Source organism: Heterodontus francisci, chromosome 4 (genome assembly GCF_036365525.1).
Source record: "Heterodontus francisci isolate sHetFra1 chromosome 4, sHetFra1.hap1, whole genome shotgun sequence".
Taxonomy (NCBI): Eukaryota; Metazoa; Chordata; class Chondrichthyes; order Heterodontiformes; family Heterodontidae; genus Heterodontus; species Heterodontus francisci.
In genome coordinates, this window is record NC_090374.1 from 107,651,929 (window position 1) to 107,674,063 (window position 22,135).

General features: G+C 44.2%; 1 protein-coding gene across 5 annotated transcripts in view; it reads right to left on the bottom strand.

Annotated features, from left to right (window-relative positions):
• The window catches only part of LOC137368700 (proteoglycan 4-like), a 186,511-nt gene that overhangs the window by 119,962 nt on the left and 44,414 nt on the right, over positions 1 to 22,135 (bottom strand). Inside the window, exon 1 of one of the 5 annotated variants that reach the window (XM_068028869.1) lies at positions 11,699 to 11,752. The exons of the other annotated variants lie outside the window; for them this stretch is intronic. The gene's annotated coding sequence lies outside the window, so the exon portion shown is untranslated. Of the gene's footprint in view, positions 1 to 11,698; positions 11,753 to 22,135 lie in introns of those variants that run through there. 5 annotated transcript variants of the gene reach the window in all.

Here is a 22,135-nt window from a genome sequence, read left to right on the forward strand (position 1 = left end):
CTGTTCACCTGGCTTCTGGCCCTTTCTAGAATCTTGTTGCCCCTCAGATTGAAATAATTATCAAAGGCTTTTAAGACTTCCTCAAATTTATCTGATGTCACATTACTGCCTTGTCTTGCAATAATATCATCTGCTATTGCTCCTATGGAATAAAGTCATATGTTCTGCTTCAGACTTGCTGTCTAAATTTGAAGCAATCCTGTACTTCAAAAATCTTTTTCTCCAAAGTGTCTAGATTTGAGTTTGATTTCGTCCTTCCATGTATCCAAACCTCTCTGGTAGCGTAAATTGAAGATCCATGGCTTTCATAAGCTTGTAGGTAGTTTATTTGTTTTAAATTTTCCTTTTAGAATTGGAAGTTTTCCTGTGCTTCAGCCTCGCACTGACTCCCAGTACAGTCATTGTCTTTCCCTGGGAAATCTCTCTGCTAGACTCGGTATTTATTTCTTGAACACGGCTTTTCAGCATTATTTCAATAATCTCTTCACTCCCTTCCCCTAGAGTATCAGGTATTTGCAGCCACATTTTTTCCTTTCTTTTCTCTGCCTCATGGTCGCCACTGTAATGGCACTGACCTTGGATCTGTCCTTGTTAGGGATTTGGTTTTCCTGGTGCTGCCTGCCCAGTGCAGTGTTAAAAACAATTTTCTACCCTTTTTTAAAGGGTTACTCACCAGATCCCCGAACATTGCTTGGTACTTTGACTCAAAGCCTGCAATCGCTGGATTGGGATTTTTTCTCACAGACCATCACACCTCTGTGGTGCAGCCTGAATGCCTCTGCAAGCCGACTCCATGACTTTGAATGCCTCTACTTCATCCATGGAGCAGTTCTGGGGCTCCTCACAGCCTGTTCTCAAGTTCTGCAGTTTTGGTGCCAGTTTTTTCAGGTCTGACTTTCCAACCTTCTTTTTTTCAAAGTTTGCTGGGTCCCTCACAGCTGCCGTGATGTTATATGGCAAGAACCACTGCTGTTCAGCATATTGTATGTTTGGTTAATCTAGCTAGGAGAGATTACTGAGTCTTTGGTAAGTTTTAACAATAATTAGTTTATTACATATGAAAGATCTATGTACAGCTTTACTTGGGTATATTGAACTCCACTGATGCCAAGCTGCCTCTTCTCCAAGTTTCTCTCTCAGTTGATCTCTTACATCATCATAGTGGGGGGTGTTAGTCCCAAACGTTAACCCTTTCAAACCTTTATACTACAGCAATGAGGAAAGATTAAACAGACTAGGGTTATATTCCCTGGAATTTAGAAGGTTAAGGGGTGATTTGATCAAAGTATTCAAGATATTAAGGGGAACGAATAGTTCCTCCCAATCTAGCCTATTTCCTCTCATTGGGGCAGAGTCTAAAAATTAAAGCCAGACCTTTCAGGAGTGAAATTAGCAAAGACTTCTTCATACAAAGGGTGGTAGAAGTTTGGAACTCTCTTCTGCAAACAGCAATTGATGCTAGATGAATTATTAATTTTAAAACTGAGATTTATAAATTTCTGTTCGCCAAAGGTATTAAGGGATATGGAGCAAAGGCGGATATATGGAGTTAGGTCGCAGATCAGCGATGAGCTCATAGAATGGCAGAACAGGTTCAAGGGGCTAAATGGCCTACTCCTGTTCCTATATTCCTAAGAGTACTATGCCTGCTCCCACATCGCTGTTAGAAACCCCTTATAAACATACACCTTGTTCAATCAGGTGTAACTGTTTTTAACGGCAATGTAAGTAATTAAATTTGATGAACAACAGAACTGGCCCCCGAAAAATAGTTGTATAATTGTGGAGTGCTGTTAAATTATTAATTAATAGATATTTAAGTGACATTTTAAAAATTTTTAATTGTTTTTTCAGAATACTTCAGCTTCTGCCTTCACCTCATGTGCATGTTCTAATCTTTAATTTGCTCTAAGTATAAATTTTTTGAAGTGATTTTATTTTACTGCGTTTTCTTTCCTGTTTATGTTTCTGTGAAAATCCTTTAATGTGATTGAATGTTTGGACAGCCTGATGACATCACTCCAGCTCCACGCTGTAAATGTCCAGTAAAGAACACTTCAATCTGTCGCACTGTGAAAGGTGAAACTTTCACCAGAGAGATTGCCAGATCTCTCAGTGAGACTTGCTTTGTGATCAGCTGCGATCACCCTGGTTTTGCATTGACTGCAAAATCCAGCCCAATGTATTGCTTCATGACTACTGAATTGAATTGTCAGCCTAGATTATGTACTCAACTCCTGGAGAGAAGACTAAGCCCACAATGTCGAGCCTCAGAGGCAAGAATGCTACCAACAAAGCCAATCTGGCTCAACAGGAAGAACTTTTAATTTTGATGGGAGTGTGAAATGGTCAATATCAGATTACTCTATCCAATTTTCCTCCTTTTCATTGAAAGGAAAATCAGGTGGGGCATGTAATGGTGGCTGATCTGATATCTTGGCCATGCAATTGGGCACCTTTGCCTATCCTGGTGCCCCAACACAGTGCTATCCCAATGGCTGCAACATGGCTGGTGGAACGCCGCTGACTTTCACTGGGGGATACTGCAGATGGCCTTGCAGAATGCCCTCGAGCGGCTCTGGGTGTTGAGGATCCAGCGTCAGATGGGTGGCAGCAGTCGGCACTGGTTGGCTAATAGAGACTGGCAGAATGGCAGTGGTGGTAGGATGAATGCTGTTATCGTGAGAAAGAACAGCAGGTTCATTTTCCAGTCTTTTTTAGAATTTTTCGGTCACCCTTAGATTTGGGGGTGGTGCCAGAGGACTGGAGAATTGCAAATGTAACACCCTTGTTCAAAAAAGTGTAAAGATAAGTCCAGTAACTACAGGCCAGTCAGTTTAATCTCTGTGCTTCCATAAACAATAATTTGGAACAAAATTAATAGTCACTTTGGCAAATGCGGGTTAATTAGGGAAAGCCAACACGACTTTGTGAAGGGCAAATCGTGCTAAATTAACTTGCTGGAATTTTTTGATGAGGTAACAGAAAAGGTTGATCAGGGTAATGATGTTGATGTGATGTGCATGGACTTCTAAAAAGCAATTGATAAAGTGCGGCGCAACAGATATATGAGCGAATTTATAGCTCATGAAATAAAAGGGACAGTAGCAACATGGATACAAAATTGGCTAAATGACAGAAAAAAAGAGTAGTTTTTGGATGTTTTTCTGACTGGAAGAAGGTTTGCAGTGGCGTTCCTCAGGGGTCAGTGTATTTTTTTATTTATTCATTCATGGGATGTAGGCGTCACTGGCCAGGCCAGCATTTATTGCCCATCCCTAATTGCCCTTGAGAAGGTGATGGTGAGCTGCCTTCTTGAACCGCTGCAGTCCATTTGGGATAGGTATACCCACAGTGCTGTTAGGAAGGGAGTTCCAGGATTTTGACTCAGCGAAAGTAAAGGAACGGCGATATAGTTCCAAGTCAGGATGGTGTGTGACTTGGAGGGGATCTTGCAGGTGGTGGTGTTCCCATGCATTTGCTGCCCTTGTCCTTCTAGTTGGTAGAGGTTGCGGATTTGGAAGGTGCTGTCTAAGGACCCTTGGTGCATTGCTGCAGTGCATCTTGTAGATGGTAAACACTGCTGCCACTGTGCGTTGGTGGTGAAGGGTGTGAATGTTTGTAGATGGGGTGCCAATCAAGCGGGCTGCTTTGTCCTGGATGGTGTTGAGCTTCTTGAGTGTTGTTGGAGCTGCACCCATCCAGGCAAGTGGAGAGTATTCCATCACACTCCTGACTTGTGCCTTGCAGATGCTGGACAGGCTTTGGGGAGTCAGGAGGTGAGTTACTCGCCTCAGGATTCCTAGCCTGCTCTTGTAGCCACGATATTTATATGGCAACTCCAGTTCAGTTTCTGGTCAATGGTAACCCCTAGGATGTTGATAGTGGGGGATTCAGCAATGGTAATGCCATTGAATGTCAAGGGGAGATGGTTAGATTCTCCCTTGTTGGAGATGGTCATTGCCTGGCACTTGTGTGGCGCGAATGTTACTTGCCACTTATCAGCCCAAGCCTGGATATTGTCCAAGTCTTGCTGCATTTTTACACAGACTGCTTCAGTATCTGAGGAGTCACAAATGGTGCTGAACATTGTGCAATCATCAGCGAACATCCCCACTTCTGACCTTATGATTGAAAGAAGGTCATCGATGAAGCAGCTGAAGATGGTTAGGCCTAGGACACTACCCTGAGGAACTCCTGCAGTGATGTCCTGGAGCTCAGATGATTGACTTCCAACAACCACAACCATCTTCCTTAGTGCTAAGTATGACTCCAGCCAGCGGAGGATTTTCCCCCAGATTCTCATTGACCTCAGTTTTGCTCAGGCACTTTGATGCCATACATGATCAAATGCTGCCTTGATGTCAAGGGCAGTCACTCTCACCTCACCTCTTGAGTTCAGCTCTTTTGTCCATGTTTGAACCAAGGCTGTAATGAGGTCAGGAGCTGAGTGGCCCTGGCAGAACCCAAACTGAGCGTCACTGAGCAGGTTATTGCTAAGCAAGTGCGGCTTGATGGCACTGTTGATGATACCTTCCATCACTTTCCTGATGATTGAGAGTAGGCTGACGGGGCAGTAATTGGCCAGGTTGGACCTGTCCTGCTTTTTGTCGACAGGACATACCTGGGCAATTTTCCATATTGCAGGGTAGATGCCAGTGTTGTAGCTGTAGTGGAACAGCTTGGCTAGGGGCGTGGCAAGTTCTGAAGCACAGGTCTTCAGTACTATTGCTGGAATATTGTCAGGGCCCATAGCTTTTGCAGTATCCAGTGCCTTCAGTCATTTCTTGATATCACGCGGAATGAATCGAATTGGCTGAAATCTGGCATCTGTGATGCTGGAGACTTCAGGAGGAGGCCAAGATGGATCATCAACTCGGCACGACTGGCTGAAGATTGTTGCAAATGCTTCAGCCTTATCTTTCGCACTGATGTGCTGGGCTCCCCCATCATTGAGGATGGGGATATCTGTGGAGCCACCTCCTCCAGTTAGTTGTTTAATTGTCCACCACCGTTCACTGCTGGATGTGGCAGGACTGCAGAGCTTACATCTGATCCGTTGGTTATGGGATCGCTTAGCTCTGTCTATCGCATGCTGCATACGCAGTTTGGCATGCAAGTAGCCCTGGGTTGTAGCTTCACCAGGTTGACACCTCATTTTGAGGTGTGCCTAGTGCTGCTCCTGGCATGCCCTCCTGCACTCTTCATTGAACCAGGGTTGGTCTCCTGGCTTGATGGTAATGGTAGAGTGCGGGATATGCCGGGCCATGAGGTTACAGATTGTGGTTGAGTACAATTCTACTGCTGCCGATGGCCCACAGTGCCTCATGGATACCCAGTTTTGCATTGCTAGATCTGTTCAAAATCTATCCCATTTAGCACAGTGATAGTGCCACACAACGCGATGGACGGTATCCTCAATGTGAAGGCGGGACTTCGTCTCCACAAGGACTGTGCGGTGGTCACTCCTACCAATACTGTCATGGACAGAAGCATCTGAGGCTGGCAGATTGGTGAGGACCAGGTCAAGTATGTTTTTTCCTCGTGTTGGTTCCCTCACCACCTGCCGCAGACCCAGTCTAGCAGCTATGTCCTTTAGGACTCGGCCGGCTCGGTCAGTAGTGGTGCTACCGAGCCACTCTTGGCGATGGACATTGAAGTCCCCCACCCAGAGTACATTTTGTGCTCTTGCCACCCTCAGTGCTTCCTCCAAGTGGTGTTCAACATGGAGTACTGACTCATCAGCTGAGGGAGGGCGGTAGGTGGTAATCAGCAGGAGGTTTCCTTGTCCATGTATGACCTGATGCCATAAGACGTCATGGGGTCCGGAATCGATATTGACGACTCCCAGGGCAACTCCCTCTGTACTGTATACCACTGCCTTGCCACCTCTGCTAGGTCTGTCCTGATGATGGGACAGGACATACCCGGGGATGGTGATGGCAGTGTCTGGGACATTGTCTGTAAGGTATGATTCCGTGAGTATGACTATGTCAGGCTGTTGCTTGACTAGTCTGCGGGACAGCTCTCCCAACTTTGGCACAAGCCCCCAGATGTTAGTAAGGAGGACTTTGCAGTGTTGACAGGGCTGGGTTTGCCATTGTCGTTTCCAGTGCCAAGGTCGATGCCGGGTGGTCTGTCCAGTTTCATTCCTTTTTATTGACTTTGTAGCGGTTAGGTACAACTGAGTGGCTTGCTAGGCCATTTCAGAGGGCATGTAAGAGTTAATCACATGTAGGCCAGACCAGATAAGGACAGCACATTTCCTTCCCTAAAGGACATTAGTGAACCAGATGGGTTTTTACAATAATCGACAATGGTTTCATGGCGATCATTAGACTAGCTTTTAATTCCAGATTTATTAATTAAATTCAAATTCCACCTTCTGCTGTGGTGGGATTCGAACCCATGTCCCCAGAGAAATACCCTGGGTTACTAGTCCAGTGACAGTACCACTACGCCACTACCTACCCAGGTGTTAAGACCCTTGCTATTCCTCATATATATTCATTATCCAGACCTTGGTGTACAGGGCACAATTTCAAAATTTGCAGATGATACAAAACTTGGAAATATTGTGAACTGTGAGGAGGATAGTCTAGAGCTTTAAAAGGACGTAGACAAGTTGGTGGAATGGGCAAACATGTGGCAGATGAAATTTAATGTAGAGAAGTGTGAAGTGACTAATTTTGCGAGGAAGGATGTGGAAAGGCAATATAAAATCAAGGGTACAATTCTAAAGGGGCTGCAGGAACAAAGGGACCTGGGTGCATATGTGCATAAATCATTGAAGGTGATAGGACACGTTGAGAAAGGGGTCATTAAAGCATACAGTATCCTAGGCTTCATTAATAGGGTACAAAAGCTAGAAAGTTATGTTAAACTTGTACAGAATACTCGTTCAGCCTCAACTGGAGTATTGCGTCCAGTTCTGGGTGCCACACTTTAGGAAAGGTGTGGCAGCATTGTAGAGAGTGCAGAAAAGATTCACGAGAAAGGTTCCAGGAATGATGAACTTCAGTTATGTGGATAGATTGGAGATGTTTTCCTTGAAGAAGAGAAGGTTGAGAGGAGATTTGATAGAGGTGCTCAAAATCATAAGGGGTCTTGGACAGAGTAGATAGGGAAAGACTATTCCCATTGGTAGAAGGATCAAGAACAAGAAGGCACCGATTTAAGGTAATTGGCAAAAAAAGCAATGGCAACATGAGCAAAAACTTTTTCATGCAGCGAGTGATTAGGATCTGGAATGCACTGCCTGACAGTGTGGTGAAAGTAGGTTCAATCAAGGCATTCTAAAGGGAATTGGATTATTATCTGAAAAGGAAGAATGTGCAGGAGTATGGGGAGAAAGCAGTGGAGTGGCACTAAGTAAATTGCTCTTGCAGAGAGCCAGTGCCGACACGACAGGCTGAATGGCCTCCTTCTGTGCTGTAACAATTCTGTGGTGTCACTGTCACTCCCATGTGGCGGCATACGAATTAGGAGCAGGAGTAGGCCACTCGGCCCTTCGAGCCTGCTGCGCCATTCAATAAGTTCATGGCTGAACTGATTACTGCACAGTTCCACCTACACCTGATAACCTTCTTTCTACCTCTGCCTTAAAAATATTCAAAGACTCTGTTTCCACCACCTTTTAAGGAAGAAAATTCCAAAGACTCATGATCCTCCAAGAGAAAAAAATTCTCCTCATCCCTGTCTTAATTGTGCTACCCCTTAATTTTAAACAGTGACCCCTAGTTCTAAATTCTCCGACAAGGGGAAACATCCTTTCCACATCCACCCTGTCAAGACCCCTCAGGATCTTATATGTTTCAATCAAGTCACCTCTTACTCTTCTAAATTCCAGCGGATACAAGCCTAGCTGTCCAATCTTTCCTCGTAAGACAGTCCGCCCATTCCAGGAATTAGTCTAGTAAACCTTCTCTGTACTGCCTCCAACGCATTTACATCCTTCCTTAAATAAGGAGACCAGTACAGTACACAGTACTCCAGATGTGGCCTCACCAGTGCCCTGTATAGCTGAAGCATAACCTCCCTACTTTTGTCTTCAATTCCCCTCGCAATAGAACAAAGAACCTCCAAGCCTGCGCCGATCCAGATCCTCTATCTAAATCTGTCGCCTATTTTCTAAAGGTCTGTATCTCTTTGCTTCCTGCCCATTCATGTATCTGTCTAGATACATCTTAAAAGACGCTATCGTGCCCGCGTCTACCACCTCCGCTGGCAACGCGTTCCAGGCACCCACCACCCTCTGCGTAAAGAACTTTCCACGCATATCCCCCCTAAACTTTTCCCCTCTCACTTTGAACTCGTGACCCCTAGTAATTGAATCCCCCACTCTGGGAAAAAGCTTCTTGCTATCCACCCTGTCTATACCTCTCATGATTTTGTACACCTCAATCAGGTCCCCCCTCAACCTCCGTCTTTCTAATGAAAATAATCCTAATCTACTCAACCTCTCTTCATAGCTAGCGCCCTCCATACCAGGCAACATCCTGGTGAACCTCCTCTGCACCCTCTCCAAAGCATCCACATCCTTTTGGTAATGTGGCAACCAGAACTGCACGCAGTATTCCAAATGTGGCTGAACCAAAGTCTTATACAACTGTAACATGACCTGCCACCTCTTGTACTCAATACCCCGTCCGATGAAGGAAAGCATGCCGTATGCCTTCTTGACCACTTTATTTACCTGCGTTGACCTTCAGGGAACAATGGACCTGAACACCCAAATCTCTCTGTACATCAATTTTCCCCAGGACTTTTCCACTTACTGTATAGTTCACTCTTGAATTGGATCTTCCAAAATACATCACCTCGCATTTACCCTGATTGAACTCCATCTGCCATTTCTCTGCCCAACTCTCCAATCTATCTATATTTTGCTGTATTCTCTGACAGTCCCCTTCACTATCTGCTACTCCACCAATCTTAGTGTCGTCTGCAAACTTGCTGATCAGACCACCTATATTTTCCTCCAAATCATTTATGTATATCACAAACAACAGTGGTCCCAGCAAGGATCCCTGTGGAACACCACTGGTCACACGTCTCCATAAACGATAAATTCTGTTATCTTTCCTAATTATGTGCTGTACCTGCATACTAACCTTTTGCGATTTATGCACTAGGACACCCAGATCCCTCTGCATCTCAGAGCTCTGCAATCTCTCACTATTTAGATAATATGCTTCTTTTTTCTTCTTCCTGCCAAAGTGGACAATTTCACACTTTCCCACATTATACTCCATTTACCAGGCCTTTGCCCACTCACTTCAACTATCTATATCCCTTTGTAGCCACCTTATGTCCTCTTCACAAGTTACTTTCCTATCTATCTTTGTGTCATCAGCAAATTTAGCAACCATACCTTTGGTCCCTTCATCCAAGTCATTTATATAAATTGTAAGAAGTTGAGGCCCCAGCACAGATCCCTGTGGCACACCACTCATTACATCTTGCCAACTAGAAAATGACCCATTTATACCTACTTTCTGTTTCCTGTTAGCTAGCCAATCTTCTATGCATGCCAATATGTTACCCCCTACACCATGAGCTTTTATTTTCAACAATAACCTTTGATGTGGCACCTTATCAATTGCCTTCTGGAAATCTAAGTACAATACATCCACTTCTTTATCCACAGCACATGTAACTCCCTCAAAGAACTCCAATAAATTGGTTGAGCATGATTTCCCTTTCACAAAACCATGTCGACTCTGCTTGATTATCTTGAACTTTTTTAAATGCCCTGCTATTACGTCTTTAATAATAGCTTCTAACATTTTCCCTAAGACAGATGTTAAGCTAACTCGTCTGTAGTTTCCTGCTTTCTGTCTCCCTCTTTTGACTACAGGAGTTACATTCACTATTTTCCAATCTAACAGAACCTTCCCTGAATCTAGGGAATTTTGGAAAATTAAAACTAATGCATCAACTATCTCACTAGCCACTTCTTTTAACACCCTAGGATGAAGTCCATCAGGACCCAGGGACTTGTCAGCCCGCAGCTCCAACAATTTGTTCAGTACCACTTCCCAGGTGATTGTAATATTTTTGAGTTCCTCCCTCCCTTCCATTTCCTGACTGACAGCTAATACTGGGATGTTACTTGTATCCTCAATGGTGAAGACCGATGCAAAATATCTGTTCAATTCATCTGCCATCTCCTTATTATCCATTATTAATTCCACAGACTCACTTTCTATAGGACCAACGCTCACTTTGTTAACTCTTTTCTTCTTTAAATATCTGTAGAAACTCTTATTATCTGTCTTTATATTTCTATCTATCTTTCTCTCATACTCTAATTTTACCTTCCTTCTCAATTTTTTAGTCATTCTTTGCTGTTTTTTATATTCTGTTCAATCTTCTTACCTGACACCCATCTTTGCACAATTATATGCTTTTTCTTTAAATTTGATACTATCTTTAACTGTTTTAGTTAACACGGATGGCAGGTCCCACCCTTGGAATTTTTCTTTCTCGTTGAAATGTATCTGTTCTGTGTATTCTGAAATATCCCCTTAAATGTCTGCCACTGCATCTCTTTTGACCTATCCCTTAACCTGATTTGCCAGTTCATTTTAGCTAGCTCTGCTTTCATACCCTCATAATTGCCCTTATTTAAGTTTAAAATACTAGTCTTGGATCCACTCTTCTCTCCCTCAAACTGAATGTAAAATTCAATCATATTATGATCGTTGTTACCTCGGGGCGCCTTAACTATGAGGTCATTAATTAATCCTATGTCATAGCACAATACCAGGTCTAGTATTGTCTGCTCTCTGGCTCCAGAATGTATTGTTCCAAGAAATTATCCCAAAAACATTCTATGTACTCCTCATCTAGGCTACCTCTGCCGATCTGATTTTTCCAGTCTTAGCAATCCTAGTAAATTGGTTGGAGGGCAGGTTGCTGGACTGCCTGTGCTCCTTTGAGCACTGAGATCCAAATCCAGGATGGCAGCAGCCTGAGCCTACATGGCAGCTGGCATGAATCTCATGACAACCATCTGAGTTTCCACTGTAGCACTCAGTGACTTTCACTTGTGCTGCAGTGGATGCTGAGACAGCAGCCACCAGATACCCCATCACGGGCAGGTCTCCTAGTGTTGCCATGGAGTTGGCCACCACTTCCACTGTTGTGTGCTATTGCTGTAGTTGTAGCATAGCTGGGGCATTGTTAATAAAGTCCTGGAATCTGGATAAGGTCAACTAATAACTCTTTTATCATTTACACATTTCTACTTACACTCTCCACAAGTCTCTCTAGCTAGCATCCTTCGTGCTGCTACTATCTTCTCCCAAAGCCCATTACCCTGTGACTATTACATCATCATCACTGCAGTGGGAGGGGTTGCTCTCACTGTTTCCAGCATTAGTCCTTTCAGATCCTTATACTACATCCATCACACTGGAAAGGATGGGCTCGAAGCTCAGCATGAATACCTCTGCCACGTTGGACTCCTCCTTGACCCTTGACAGTGACAGGAGACTGCCTGACAGGCCTGCCAATGCACCAAGCATCTCGGTGTATGTCCTCATCACTGTTCTCCTCTAGGCCACCCCATCAAAATCCTCTTCTGAGTCCCTGTAGCAGAACTCATCTTCAACCTAGTCCGCCAGTGAGCTGCCACACAAGGTATCCTTTTCCCACTGGCCTGACTGCAGCTCACTCCTGCCCAGTGACTTACCAAGTGCTGATCCCGACTCTATACTAGCTTCTAAAGTCCGTATAGTGCCAGTATCTGAGCTAGTGGCTACGAATGTCTGATCAAAGCATGGTGCTCCTGCCTTAGAAGTCTGGTGCAGTCCAAGTCTTCCTCCTGGGGCTGTTGTGGCTGAACAGGCAGCAACTCTTGAGCATCTGAAAGCATAAAATCAGAAATTGAGGATTGGGGTGAGGGACAAGGGGTGCAGTGGCCTGTAAAGCAGAAGGTCCATGGTCACACCATCTGCAGCTTTCACTGCATGCCCGATAGCAGGATGACAGTGAGGTGGGAGTTGAAAAGGGGCATAAGGCAGGAATATACCAACATCCTGAATGCTCTCAGTGGTGCCAGATGCTATGTGCTCTGTTGTAGCCAGCCCCATGATGTGGAGAATCATCTCCTCCTTCAGGCTCAGGGAATGAAGTTGTGCCTGGCCCCCACCAGTTCTTTCCTGCTCTCTTGCATTTTGTGCCACCTCATCCTGCAAGATAGAGGGCAGAACATCAGTGATTGTGCTGCACTATGTTTGGGTGCTGTGTCTATCACAGCTGAATAGCTGGAGTATTTGGAGATGTGACTGTGAGGGTGGCATCATTGGAAGGTATGTGAGGGTAAGCTGGAGTATCTGAATGATATGTGTGAGCCCTGAGTGCCAGGGAGTGCTGATGGGTGAGCGATTGGGTGTAGTGTATTGAGCAGCATGAGATGTTGGTGTTGTGGTGGATCTGAGATGTCATGTGATGATACATTCACTGACCTTAGCCATCCACGTGACATTATTAAACTTCTTCCTGCACTGCTGCAAGGTCCTTAGGCCCAGACACCAGGGGTTGACCTCCCTTGCCACTTGCTCTCATTTTCTTCAGAGTGTAGATCTTGAAGTCCTCCTAACCACACCCCCCCCCCCCCACAAGGAAACTCAAACTTGAATTTACCTGTTTTATTGTTTTAACTTTCAAAATAGCAACAGTTTGATGATTCCTAAAAAGAACTTACAGTGACTAATCACTTAACATCTCATACACAATGAATTCATTTGAAGTACTTCACTGTTGTTAAGTTACACCAATCGGGTGTGGTGGTCCATCCAATACTGTCAGTTTTCTGTCCCTGTAGAAGTTGAAAGTTACCCCAACACCCCCGCCCCCCCCCCCCCCAATAATTAAAGACAGAATGAATGAATTCTTAAAAATTCATGGATTGATCAACAATGGTCAACATGGGTTTGTGAAGCCATGCCACCTGATTCCTTCCCATGCCATTTTGCCAGACTTCCTGCCTCTGACCTCATCCGCAAAGGGTCCAGAAATCCCTGGCCAATATGTCAGAATTTCATATCAAATGTGAGAGTGATTTGGTTAAGACCAAAACTAGGCTCTTAAGTTAAAGTCAATGACAGAGATATGAGGGGTGATGTAGCTGAGGTAGATTGATAAATTAGTTTAAAAGATATGACAGTACATAAGCAATGGCAAACATTTAAAGAAATAATTCATAATTCTCAATGAATATACTTCCCTTTTGAGGAATTAAAAACTCCATTAGAAAACTGGTACAGCAATGGCTAACTAGAGAAGTTAAGGATAGTATTAGATTAAAAGAAAAGTTTTACAATATTGCCAAAAGAGTAGTAAGCCTGAGGATTGGGAAGGTTTTAAAGATCAACTAAGGATGACCAAGAAATTGACAGAGGGAGAAATAGAATATGAGAGCAAACCAGCAAGAAATGTAAAAACAGCCTTAAGAGCTTTTACAAGTGTGCAAAAGGGAAGAGCTGAGCAAAATATGAGTGTGTCATTAACATGGTAGATAAGGGGGAAACCAGTCGATGTAGTATATGTGGATGTTCAGAAGGCATTCGATAAGGTGACACACAAGAGGTTGTTACACAAGTTTAGGGCTCATGAGATTGGGGTTAATATATTAGTATGGACTGAGGATTGACAGAAAACAGAGAGTAGGAATAAATGGATATTTTTGGGATGGCAGGGTGTAAACAGTGGAGTGCACAAGGATCCGTGCTTGGGCCTCAGCTATTTACAATCCAAACTGATAACCTAGATGAAGGGTCCGAGTGTAATGTCTCCAAGTTTTCTGACAAAGAAAGCTAGGTAAGAAAGTAATCTGTGAGGAGGATGCAAAGAGGCTGCAAAAGATTATAGCGTGGTTAAGTGATTGTGCAGGAAGGTAGCAGATGGAATATAATGTGAGGAAGTGTGAAATTATCCACTTTGGTAGGAAGAATGGAAAAACAGAATATTTTTTAAAAGGTGACTGGCAAATGTTGGTATGGAGAGGTATTTGGGTGTCCTTGTACACAAATCACAGAACATTAACATGCAGCTAGAGCAAGCAATTAGGAAACTGAAAGGTACGTTAGCCTTTATTGCAAGGTGGCTGGAATATAAGAGTAAGGAAGTCTCACTGCAATTATATAGAGCTCTGGTGATGCCACACCTGAAGTACTGTATACAGTTTTGTTCTCCTTACCTAAGTAAGGATATACATGCCTTAGAGGGGGTGCAACAAAGGTTCACTAGATTGATTCCTGGGATGGGAGAGCTGTCCTGTAAGGAGAAATTGAGTAGACTGGGCCTATATTATGTAGAGTTAGAGTTTTACAGCACAGAGGAAGTATTCCCTGAAGTTTAGAAGAATGAAAGGTGATCTCATTGAAAAGAGTAACATTTTTAGAGAGCTTGACAGGGTAATGCTAAGAGGCTGTTTTCCCTGGCTGAATAGCCGAGAACTATAGATCATAGTCTCAGGATGAATAGTTCGACCATTTAGGACTGAGATGAGGAGATGTTTTTTCACTTGGAAGATTGTGAACCTTTGGAATTCTCTACCCCTATGAATGCTCAGTCGATGAATGTATTCAAGGTTGAGATTGATAGATTTTTGGGCACTAAGGGAATCGAGGGATATGAGGTTAGGGTGGAAAAATGGATGTAAAAGTTGATTTAGAAGTTGAGCCATGATCTTATTGAATAACAAAGCGAGCTATGATCTACTCCTGCTCTTATTTCTTTTGTTCTCTTGTGCTAGAATTTCTATATTTTTAAACGCTTCAACATACCAATTCTTACATCTCATATAAATACAAACTTACATTTGTATAGCGCCTTTCATGACTTCAGGACATCTTAAAGTGCTTTGCAGCCAATTAAGTACTTTTTGAAGTGCAGACACTGTCGTAATGTAGGAAACATGGTAGTCGGTTTGCACACTGTAAGTCCCCACAAAAAGCAACAAACTAAATGATCAATTAGCCTTTTATTGTGGTGTTGCTTGTGGGATAAATGTTGTCCAGGGCATGAGAAGAAATCTCTGCTCATCTTTGAATAGTGCCATGGGATATTTTGTGTCAACATGAGAGTATAGTCAAGACCTTGGCTTAATGTCTCATTCAAAAGACTTGGGCCCTCAAAGATGTCACAGAATCACAGAATTCTTACAGCACAGAAGGAGGACATTCAGTCCATCGTTTCTGCATCAGCTCTCCAAATGAGTATTTCACCTAGAGCCATTTCCCTGCCTTCTCCCCTGCACGTTCTTCCTTTTCAGATAACAATCTAATTCCCTTTTGAATGCCTCGATTGAACCTGCCTCCACCACACTCTCAGGCAGTGCATTCCAGCTCCTAACCAGTCACTGCATGAAAAGGTTTTTCCGCATGCCATCATTGCTTCTTTTGCTAATTACCTTAAATCTGTGCCCTTTCATTCTTGATCCTTTCACGAGCAGGTACAGTTTTTCTTTATCAACTCTGCCCAGACCCCTCATGATTTCGAATACCTCAATCAAATCTCCTCTCAGCCTTCTCTTCTCCAAAGGAAACAGTACCAACTTCTCCAATGTATCTTCGTAAATTAAGTTCCTCATCCCTGGAAACATTCTCGCGAATCTTTTCTGCACTCTCTCCAATGCCCTCACATCTTTCCTAAACTACAGGACACAGAACTGGACACAATACTCCAGTTGAGGCTGAACCAGTGTTTTATACAAATTTAACATAACTGCCTTGCTCTTGTACTCTATGCCCTTATTAATAAAGCATATGATATTGTATGCTTTATTAACTGCTCTCTTATCCTGCCACCTTCAATGACTTATGCACATATACACCAAGGTCCCTCTGCTCCTGCACCCTCTTTAGAATTGTACCCTTTATTTTATATTGTCTCTCCGTGTTCTTCCTACCAAAATGAATCATTTCACACTTCTCGGCAATGAAGTTCATCTGCCACTTGTCAGCCTATTCCACCAATTTTTAATGTCCTTTTGAAGTTCTACATTATCCTCATCACAGTTCACAATGCTTCCAAGTATCGTATCATCTGCAAATTTTGAAATTGTGGCCCATACACCAAGGCCTAGGTCATTAATATAGATCAGGAAAAGCAAGGGTAGCAACACTGACCCCTGGGGAACTCCATTACAAACCTTCCTCCAGTCTGAAAGACATCCATTAACCACTACTCTCTGTTTCCTATCACTCAGACAATTTTGTATCCATGTTGCTTCTATCCCTTTTATTCCATGAGCTATAACTTTGCGGGACTGTATCAAATGCCTTTTGGAAGTCCATGTACATCTCATCAACAGCATTACCCTCATCAGCCCTCTCTGTTTTCTCTTCAAAAAAATCCAGTAAATTAGTTAAACACAATTTTACCTTGACAAATCCATGCTAGCTTTCTTTAATTAACCTGCATTTGTCCAAGTGACTATTAATTTTTCCTGAATTATTGTTTCGAGAAGTTTCCCCAATACTGAAGTTAAACTGACTGACCTGTAGTTGCTGGGCTTATCTTTGCACGCTTTTTTGAACAAGTGTGTAACATTTGCAATTCTCCATTCCTCTGGCACTACCCCTGAGTCTATTAAAGACAGGAAAATTATGGCCACTTTTAAAATGTTCAACTGTTGCTCCTTTTTATATATATGTGTATTTATATAGTTCATCTGGGAAGTGCAGCCAGACCCAAGTCCAAGGCACCACGGGCGTCTCAGCTGTTTGTGGGGTGGGGGGTGTGGGTGGCACAGGAGGAATATGGAGAATGCAGTAGTGATAGGGGATTCTATAGTTAGGGGAACAGACAGGTGTTTCTGGAGATATTAGAAAGGCTAGCTACACTTAAAGTTAATAAGCCACCAGGACTGGATAAGATGGACCAAGGATACTGGGGAAATAAGGGTAGAAATTGCAGAGGCACTGGCCATAATCTTCGAATCCTAGTTAGATACAGGGGTGGTGCCAGAAGACTGGAGAATTGCAAATGTTACACCCTTGTTCAAAAAAGATGTAAGGTGGCCCAACAACTACAGGCCAGTCCGTTTAAACTCAATGGCAGGAAAGCTTTTAGAAATGATAATCTGTGACAAAATTAACAGTTGCTTGGACAAATGTGGTTTAATTAAGTAAAGCCAGCGCAGATTTGGTTCAAGGCAAATGGTGTCTAACTAACTTAATTGAGTATTTTCAGTGAAGTAATAAAGAGGGTTGATGAGGGTAATGTGGTTGATGTGGTGTACATGGACTTCAAAAGGTGTTTGATAAAGTGTCACATAATAAGCTTGCTAGCAAAGTTGAATCCCATGGAATAAATGGGACAGCGGTCGCATGGATATGAAGTTGGCTGAGTGACAGGAAACAGAGAGTAGTGGTGAAAGGCTGTTTTTCGGATTGGAGGACGGTATGCAGCGGCGTTCGCTAGGGGTTAGTACTAGGATCACTGCTTTTCTTGATCTATATTAATGACCTAGACTTGGTTGTGCAGGGCACAATTTCAAAATTTTCAGAAGACACAAAACTTGGAAGTATTGTGAACTGTGAGGAGGATAGTGATAAACTTCAAGAGGGCATAAACAGGCTGGTGGAATAGGTGGACAAGTGGTAGATGAAATTTAATGCAGAGAAGTGTAAAGTGATACATTTTGGTGGGAAGAGTGAGGAGAGGTAATATAAAATAAAGGGTACAGCTCTAAAGGGGTACAGGAGCAGAGGGACCTGGGGGTATATATCCGCAAATCATTGAAGGTAGCAGGGTAGATTGAGAAAGTGGTAAATAAAGCAAACAGGATGCTGGGCTTTATAAATAGGGGCATAGAGTACAAAAGCAAGCAAGTTATGATGAACCTTTGTAAAACACTGGTTTGGTCACAACTGGAATAGTGTCCAATTCTGGGCACTGCACTTTTAGAAGGATGTGAAGACATTAGAAGGGGACAGAAACGATTTATGAGAATGGTTCCAGGGATGAGGGACTTCAGTTACATGGATAGATTGGAGAAGTTGGAGTTGTTCTCCTGAGAGGAGAGAAGGGTAAGAGGAGATTTGACAGAGGGGTCCAAAATCATGAGGCATCTGGACAGAGTAGACAGGGAGAAACTGTTCCCATTGGTGGAAGGGTCGAGAACCAGAGGACACCAATTTAAGGTGAATGGTAAAAGAATCAAAGGCGACATGAGGAAAAGCATGTGGTTCGGATCTGGAATGCGCTGTCTGAGAGTGTGATGGAGGTAGATACAATTGGGGCTTTCAAAAGGGAATTGGATAATTATCTGAAGAGAAAAGGTTTGCAGGGTTATGGGGAAAGGACCGGGGAGTGGTACTAGCTGAGGTGCTCTTGCAGAAATCTGGTACGGACACAACCGGCCAAATGGCCTCCTTCTGTGCTGTAAACATTCTATGATTATATAAATGGTGCCAATGAACAGTTTTGAGATCTAGCCAGTTGCCTTTCACAGAGCTGTAATCAGACTGAAATAGACTCCAAGCTGAAGAGCTTTATGAGGGGTGACCAAATATTGGACCATGAGGTGGGTTTTAAAGTGGGCCTGAAAGGGAAAAAGAGAATTAGAGTGGTTTTAGGTGGGAATTCCAGAGTTAGGGCCTTGACTGTTGAAAGCACAGTCAGCAATGGTTAGGCAAAGGGAAAGTGATACACAAGAGAAATAGTACAGCGAAAGCAGCTCATTGGGTTGAATTTTAAGGGACCGTTGGAGACAGGAATGGAGGTGGAGGAGGGCATAAAATAGGGATGGAAAACATCGGACCAGAAGTCCAAAGTCTAAACGTCCCTTCTGCATTTTACTGTCGGCGGCCAACATGGAGGGCGGACTTCGCACGTCTACACGGCGGGAAGGCAATTAAGATATTTAAGAGTCCAATTGACAGCAATTTGATTCACTGGGTCAGATTTAGCAAATGGCACATGGGAACCACGAAGCTTCAGAGCCTCGCTTGGTTAAAGGTGGTGATAAGGAGGCAGGAGCTCAGTGCTGCCTTTGCTCGGAAGCCATTGGTTGCGGCAGCGTTGCTTGGCAGGGAGGGTGGAGGAGGGAGGGCATCGGGAATCACTGTCAGGAGTGGGGGCAAATGTGCCAGCTTTGTGGGGGAGCCATATCAGGGTGCCATCAGGGCAGTGCCACCTCATCAGAGGTGACAAGTGAGGGAAAGGGCGAGGGGTCTGTTTGCTGTGAAGGCCTTGCACTCAGGCAGAGACAACCTGTCATGGGCCGCATTCACCCTGGCTTCGAAGCCCCCATTAAGGAAGAGGAGTAGCATAGAGGGAAGGAGGCGCAGGCACTGGCAGGGGCATGGCTGCAACTTGGGGGCCCACAGGAGGGCCGGCCTTGGGAACGGCATGCCAGAGAAGAATGCAGAGGGGCACAGCAACAACCTCTTGTGCACAGAAGAAGCTACCCTCCATAGAGGGTCTACCAGCCGAGGCTAACTACCTGCAGATATCCAAGTGACAGTGTCTCCGAGGACTCCTCCTCTCCAGGGAGGCCTTCACTGAACTGTGTGCCATGATGCAGGATGAGCTGAGCCCCATGGGACTTGGTGGACTGATGCCACTGTCTCTGAAGGTCACTGTGGTGCTGAACCTCTACGCCACTGGATCATTCCAGGGAACAACTGGAGATATGTGCGGGATTTCGCAGTCTGCAGTGCATCGGTGCATCAAGGAGGTCATAAACATCCAGTTCAGGAGAGCCAGCGATTATGTGCGCTTCTGCACTGATGCAGTGATTCAAACAGTCAAGCTGAGATGTATTGTGTGATTGCCTTTAAGAGTAATGTACCTTTAAGATCTTAGTATGCTAATGAGCCAATTACCAGTATGTAATCATGTGACTATATGCCAGCCTCTCACTGTAATAGTAACACCAAGAGGCAAGTTCTGTAAATAGTAGCACTGTACTGTATAGATTAGTTATCTGTTTAATAAACCTGTCTGAGATCTTCAATCAACCTGAACTCCACGCATATCATTTATGTTGCATCAGACAACATAAAAAAACTTCTCATTGCAAGAGGGCGATAGGATTTGGCACCATTGCTGGATTCCCCCAGGTGCAGGGTGTTATTGACTACACATATGTGGTCATCAAGGCTCCCATTGACCAGCCAGTGGCCTTTATCAACAGGAAAGGCTTCCACTCACTCAATGTACAACTGGTCTGCGACCATCGCAAATGGATCGTTCAGGTGTGTGCACGCTTCCCGGGAAACAGCCACAATGCCTACTTAGGCAGTCTCAGCTGCCAGAATTTTTCCTTCCCTCTGCATGCCTTCATAGATAGATCCTTGGAAACAAGGCCTACCCACTGAGGACATGGTTACTGACACCTATGAGGAACCCACCCATGGATGCAGAGAGATACAAACCTGCACGGGTCAACCCGAGTGACAATCGAGCAGGTTATTGGCCTACTCGAGATGAGATTCAGGTGCCTAGATCAGTTTGGGGGAGCCCTTCATTATGCTCCAGCAAGGGTCTCACATATTGTGGTGGTCTGCTCTGCACTGCAACCTGGCGCTACAAAGGGAGGAGGCATTGAGCAATGAGGATATTGTGGAGCACGATGTCTCCTCCGATGAGGATGCAGAGGAGGATGCTGCCCCGGGAGTGCCAGATGAAGGGCCCCATGGACAGCAGGAAAGGCGCCATGAGATATGCACAAGGGAGACACGAGACGCCCTTATACATTCACGTTTCCTATGATCTTTACCACCTTCTGAAACCACACCTTTCCTTTAAGCAGCCCTGTTGTTGCATCCAGCCTTCTGCACTGCAACACCCAGATGCACATCACACAGTGGTAAGCCTTTGCCAACTTTCTCCTGCTAGCCTACATTGGTAGCCACTAAGGAGGAAGGGTAAAGTCAGCAGTTCACAATTAATGCATGATAGAATAATTATTTTTCACAATGAAAGTTCATTGAAGGCCGGGCAAGACTCATCATACATAGTTAAAGTTTTCTGTGCTTTTTCAAAGTATAGCAATGCTTTTCCTTTGCCACTATTTCTTCAACCGCACAGGTAAACCAGCTTCTCTGTCCTAGATAAAGAGGCCAACCACTATGATGACTGCCTGGGTGCTTCCAGTTTAGCAACTGTTGCCACGTCCCCCCCAACTCTGACTTGGCATCTTGTCTCATAACCACCAGTACCATAGACATCCATCCTTGAGGAATTAGTTAGACAGTTAGAAGGATTGTCGCCAGGTCAGTCATTGAGCACTCGTTTGAATGAGGGCCTTGGAGGGGAAGAAAAAGAGAATGATTATTTTATCGGGGTCGGTTAGCTGAATTGGCTAGATGGATTGAATGTGGTGCAGAATAACACCAACAGCATGTGTTCAATCCCTGTACTGGCTGAGGTAGTTCTTGGGGCCTGCCTTGTTACCTTGCCCCACAGTGTTATGATGGCAAAGCCATGATTAGCAACTCAGAGAGAAAAGGGAAGCGATATTACTCTTCTTGGCTGAGGAGCCTAGGGACCCAGATCTTAGGGGTCCTACTTTCAATGATTTGCAAGTATTAATCTGGTGGTAGACAGTGTAGACTATTTCTATTCATACAGTTAAGATGATGGATAAGGGGGAGGGGTCCACTACCCACATCTTCAATACATTGCAGGAGGCTTCTGATGACCTGCGGAACATTCTGGAGACTTCTGGGCCATCAAGTTGCCAGGATGAGTTTCTAAGGATATTGGTTGCTTCTGGAATGGCAGCTATGACTGATTCAATAAATGCTTTGAGGATCAGCCTGAACACCGCACTTGCGCAGGACTTCCAAGACCTCTTTGGGATTATTCGGTCTGTAGCACTCCTGCGCCTGTACAAGTACTAGGCTGCAAGGAGCGAGCCCAGATGTCACCATGTCTTAAGACTGTGGCAATTAATCTGCTTTTTCAACACCCTCACATCTTCCAATGCTTTCATATGTGAGAGCTTCAGACAAGGTGAAACACTCCTTGCTCCTGCAAGCACAAGGCTGTCAGAAATGGTCCCTCTGGGACAGCTACCTTAACACAAAAGCTACCTCAGGTCTCGAAGGCACCAGGGAAAGTATCCGAGAAACCCATTATCCAACTATATCTTACTTAGGGAGCACTTTGC